The sequence below is a fragment of the Gobio gobio genome (genome assembly GCF_949357685.1).
Source record: "Gobio gobio genome assembly, chromosome: 19".
In the NCBI taxonomy this organism is placed as follows: Eukaryota; Metazoa; Chordata; class Actinopteri; order Cypriniformes; family Gobionidae; genus Gobio; species Gobio gobio.
This window is the reverse complement of record NC_137112.1, coordinates 14598754-14604818: the sequence shown is the minus strand read 5'-3', so window position 1 is coordinate 14604818 and position 6065 is coordinate 14598754.

The window sequence follows — 6065 nt, the reverse complement described above, 5'->3', positions numbered from 1 at the left end:
GTAACTTCAATAAATGTGTTCAGATCGATGCGCGGTCACGTGCTCTGCTCATATGAATTATTTGAGTTTTAGTTGCTATGGCGACGCCGACGCATGTTATGAATTCAGACTCTTGTGCATGCACACCGATCTCGATCTGTTGTTGAGAGAGACGAGGCGAATTCACAAACTTTTGCAGAATATTTTCTGTGCTGACTTTGAGATTTTGAAGCTGTTTTGACGATTCCTGAGACAAGACTTTGTATTCTGGAAGAACATCGCAAGAGATATCCTTTACACAGAGTTATATTTTTGAGTTTTAGTTCTTATTATTTCTAAGGATAGTGCTATCTTGTTGTTCTTTTCTTATTTTCGAGTTTGATTAATTTTTTGTTTTTCTTTTCTTTTTTTCTTTTCTGGGAGGAGTATTTTTGAGGAGAGTTTATTGTATTGTATTGTGTTTTGTTGTGTTGTGTTTTGTGTTTTGTATTGCTTTTATTCCAGATTGGACGAGGAGGTCGATGGCGAATATGATGGGTGAAACAGGCGGTGAGTGCTTTAGGTTTTTCATTTGTTTATGGGATGTAGGGGAGAGTGGGGTGATTTGTGCCAGGGGGGAAGTAGTTCCACCCAGTACCGTCGCAAGGGCTGTGCCAAGCGTGCGACCGCACAGGGCCTCGCGCAAAAGTAAAGACGACAGCTGACTTGATGATGTAAAGCCAATAGTTAAAGTTCATGTTTTTGTCCTTCAAAATACTATAATAGTTTTAAAAAAACATAGCTAAAAGTGTGTATGGTGATGCTTTATTATTCTGCTTGTTAAAAATGTATTATGCAGTAACTTGCAATAGCCCATTTCTCTGTGCGTGTGACGGTGATTCATGCGCATACATGTCAGTCAGGGGGCATCGCACGTCAAGTTCATAGAGCTTTATTCCCAGTCCATTCAAATTTCAGATTTTTGGCCGCCTCTGACATGGGTCAAACCATAGATATTACCTACGAAGTTCAAGTAAATACGCTAGAAATGTGCGCTCATTCAAGCATGTGCATTTATTGCATGGATGGAGAAAGCACAGACGCTTGCATTTCATCTGACGGTATGCACAAAAGGTTTTTTATTTAACACTATTAAAGTTAAATAAGCATAACCTAACTAAAGCTCTATCTCGAGACGTTTTAAACGTTTTTTAAATCTGAAAACTGCAAAAAGCAACGAAATTGTCAGACATCCATTTTGTTCATTTTCACAGAGGAAATACTGAAAAACAGCGCTGGTCCTCTCAATACTGTCTGTTTATAATTGTACCGACTGAGAAATGGCTTCTGATGATTCAGTGAGAGAGCAGTCCAAACTAATTCAAGTGCATTCTGGGCGTTTTGCAAACGCATTTGACCCCTTCATAATTTAGAACATATTTTTAGCGTAAAAATGTGCGCACTGCCCAGTTCAGTTACACGGTTTAACTTCTTGAACCTGCTGTTAAACTGAATATACGATTTTTTTTTCTTAAATATCCACATAAACAACAAATTGTTCGTCACTATAGCAACAGAGTAGACCCCAGTTAAAAGGCTATACCCCCGGGCCTGGCACATCACGTTCGCACAGGGCCTCGCACCCCCCTTGCGATGGGCCTGCTTCCACCCATTTGTTTCTGGAAAACCATAGAAGGAATTGGTCATGTGACCACATCATTTTGAAAAGCCATCAATTTTACTCATCCTCTAAAGAAGGGAGACATGTGGCATGAGAGGTTAGCACATTTTAGCCCAAAAAACTGTATTTTTCCCTCTCAAAGTAAAATTTCTTTGATCACGGTTTTTTGATTGTAGCGTCTGAACAATTATAGACAAGTTTGAAAACATTTCACACATGTTTTAGTGCTTTAGCAGGCTACACAATGAGTCTATACAGTTAACATGATGTTAGCTCTTAACTGCTGGATCATGCTAGTTTTTACAAACTTGTGAGTCTGGGGTGATTTGTGCCAAAGTTGAAAGAAGTCTGTGGATGGAAAGTCCATCTTTACATTGAAAGAAAACGATGAAGGAGTCATCCCTAGAGGTGCTCAAGAAACTACCCATACCCCAAAAACTTGTTGGTACAGCCAGAAGAGAGCAGAAGTTTATATTCCCCTGCAGCATTGACAAGTGGGATGTTAAGTAGTAAGGCCAGATCCAGACCACCTAGATCTACGTACCCACAGGGGATAATCTGGAGAAGTGAGGAGATGGGCATGCCTCATCAGTGTTTGACTCACCTGCCATTTGTTTCATTTAGCTAACACTGATTTCAGTTTTGTTAATAAAGAGAAATTTAGTCACAATAGGATGTTTAGAAATGAGCCTCACTTTATTCTTATATGTTACATATTTGACAGGCAGCTTTCTATGTGTGCCAACAGGCATTTATTGCCAAAGCCTTTTTGGCTGAAATGATTCACAAATATCATATATTGTTTGTGTATTGAAGTTTTTTGTCTTTTCCCAAAAACTACAAAATATGACTTATTCCAACAGTTTAATAGGGTGACAATATCTAAATAAACCTTAAATTAGTAATTTTGTATTGAATTTGTCTTGCACCAGGGGCAAGTTGTGCCACGAGACCACTTTTTTCCCCAAAAGCTATATTTCTGAAACAATTTATTTCAGATCCAAAGTTATTGTTCTCAGGGATGCACCACATCCTGAAATATATGTACGTTCTTAAGTTGAAGACATTACTGTCATGGCCTCACTTTAAAGTCACTTTGAGTAAAAACTGGCACAACTCACCCCACTCTCCCCTAATGTTACTGAAAAATTCCAGCCTCAGGCCGCTCCAGATCCAGGAGAGCCACTTTCTCTCAGATGGCTGGTCAGGAGGTTTGGAGACGCGGTTTTGAGGACCGGACCCAGACACAGATCCAGGAGCTTCTACACATTTAGCACTTCTGTCTTCTGAGTTTTGTGTTTCTGTGTCCACAGGTCAGACTGACAGGAAGAGGGAGTGGCAGAGCGGCAGCCGGCTGAGCCAGGACGATGGACGTCCGTCCACTCCATCTAAACTCCTTCGCAGAGGTCAGAATAGGCTTTTATTGAAGAAGTTATGGCTCAGTTAACAAATAATGTGTCTTTGAAAATAGAAAGTTGGGGAAAAAAAATAAAGTAACAATTTGATTATTAATATGTCCAAATCATCTTTGTCCCTCTCTGACAATATAGTGAGGTGGTTCTGTAGCGAGTCGTTGAGCCTCAGCAGCCGAGGCTCGTACATCGTCGATTGGAAGTGGAGTGGCCATAGATCGGATAGCCTAAGCGAACAGGGCAGTTGCAGCCACTGTAGTTTGTCCTGGTCCGACAGCCCCGAAGAGTGGATGTGGCCTCTGCTGCCAGGTCAAGTTCCCGTCGAGCCAACGGAGACTTCAAATGGCCTTTCACCAGTGAACAAGAGCTCAACAGGTGAGACTGAAATAAAGCTGGGCGGTGTAAAGTGTACAGATGGAGATTTTGCTATTTCATGCGTAAGACAGTCACAGTACAGGCACATTTATTTATTTTTTCTGGATTTAACAGTAAAATGTAAGGTATGTCATTATATCATTGCCTATTTTGACGTCAAAGATGTTTCTAATAATTCAGTTTTGTTTTCTTCATTTCAGAAAAACCTGCAGAATGTAAGAAGAGGAAAGGAGATCGTTCTTTCTTCAGGAACGTGTGTCAGGCTATGAGGCGCTCGCTCCTCTGCTGTTGTCTCAGTGCTGAGGATGTTGTGGAGCCGTTTGTTCCTCCAGCGGATCTGGAGCCAGAACCCGATCCTGGTCCATCATCACCTGATCCAGATCACTCCGGCGTCAAGCCAAGTAAGGGTCAGTCCACAGACATTATTTCTCCAACATTGTTTTAAACAGTATTATTATTGTCTTGTTTGCACTGTTATTTTTAATATAAAACAAAGGATCCAGCAAGCTCATATATTTCTCATATTTTGTTTTTCAGACTCCTTTGAGACTCTCTATACCGTGGGAGAGATGATTGGATCCGGAGGATTCGGAAGAGTGTTCAAGGGAACACGGAAACTTGATGGCAAAAAGGTAAAGCAATCTTGCTGAATTGTACAAACAGGCGTTTGAACACTGTTACTGTTATTGAACATTGTTTTTTTGGGGGTTTTTTTGCAGATTGCCATCAAGCAGATGCGCAAGATCAACAACGATCGTTATCTTGATATTGTAAGTTGGTCAAAAGTTAAATGTGTATTTGTTGTTTAAGTGCTGATTACTGTAGTCAATACTCCTGGAGGAAGCATTAGGTGTAAATGTAATAGATCAGTAAACCTGGAAAGGCTCTGATGATCGTATCTATAAAGATCAAAGAAAAGTACATTTAAAAATGATATGTTTTCTTCAGATTTTGACCCAGCTAACCTTCTGTCTACTACTTTTCTCTAGCCCGGGCATCCCACACCTCTCGTAACAGAAGTGGCGCTGCTGCTCATGATGAGGCAAGAACCCACAAGCCCCTACGTCATCCGACTGTACGACTGGTTTGAACATCCTCGGACATTCGACCTCATAATGGAGTTCCCTGAACCCTGCGAGAACTTGCTCCACTTCATCCTTCGTGATCCTCCACTGGATGAAACCACAGCTCGGGTCATCATGAGACAGGCTGTGCTGGCAGTGCAACACTGCATCGAGCATGGCGTTTTTCATAATGACGTTCATCCACAGAATTTCCTGGTGAAGACAAACACGCTAGAGCTCAAGCTGATAGACTTCGGCTGCGGTCAGCTACTTAGTGACGATGGCTACAAGAGCAACATATACTGTGGTGAGTATTTTTGGAGTGTGGAAACCTGGATGTATTGACTTTCTGATAATTTGATGCTTTGAAGAAATTGCTCAACAATGTGCAAATGTCTTGCTTACAGGATTACTGAGTTACACCCCGCCTGAAGTCTTCACTGAACCTCTATTCCACGCCATCCCAACAAATGTCTGGGCTCTAGGGGTGTTGTTGTACGAGATGATGAACGCTTGTGTTCCCTTTGGCAATACAAAGGAAATCACACAAGCCAAAGTTGCATTTCAGAACTCCAACGTATCCAAAGGTGAGTGAAAAATATTGATAACATATATAAACACACACACATAAAGCAAAGGCTCTGTTTAGAAACAGGTAAAGGTGAAGTATGTAAGATTTTTCAAGTTGAAATACATTCAGTTTATTGTTCATCAGATGCTGTTTTCATAGATGCCAACGTTCGTGTCACATGGTCATGACTAACCAGCCGCTCCTTAATAAAATGTGTACAGAATGCAGAGATCTGATTAGCAAGTGCCTAGCCCGGGATCCAACGAAACGGCCGACGTTAGAGCAGATGTTACAACATGAGTGGATTAGAAATGATCTGGAGAAGTTCAGGAGAAGTGCAGGAGATTCACTCGATCAGTGATTTCAGGTGTGAGGAAGTCTAACAGACAGAGTAGGATTATTATCATTTATCTTCAGTTCTGGATTATTTGTAGTGAGGTTTTCAAATGTGTGTTCATTGTTATAGTCAAGTCAGCTTCATTTATACAGCGCTTTATACAATACAGATTGTTTCAGAGCGGCTTCACAGTAATAAACAGGAAAATGACACAATCAGTGACGCAATTGCAAGAATTCAGTTCTGTTGTAAATCAGCTCTAAAAAAACATTCATGAGTTCACATGTTCATATAATCTTTGTATTGGATAGGAAATAACACTTGCTGTCCTTGGTGGAGCGCTTGAGCTCGAGACTTGACCCGAAGCCTGAAGTCCAACCCCGACCTGACAGGAACCCAAGCCGCCGCACCAGAGATCAGAGCCGGCCCACGTCTGAGCGAGAACACCGAAGAGAGAGACCGAAGACTGGAAAGAGTCATCAAGTCATCACAGCCACATTTGCTTTGTTTAGTTAGAACAACTCATCTTTATTTATATAGTTGTCACAGACTGACTGTGGCCCCGGACTTTTATTTTGAAGGGACTGAACATGGGCATGTGCACACAACAAACTGTTTCCACCATTACACATACACACAAACGAATGCCGAGTTCTAGGCGACCCGT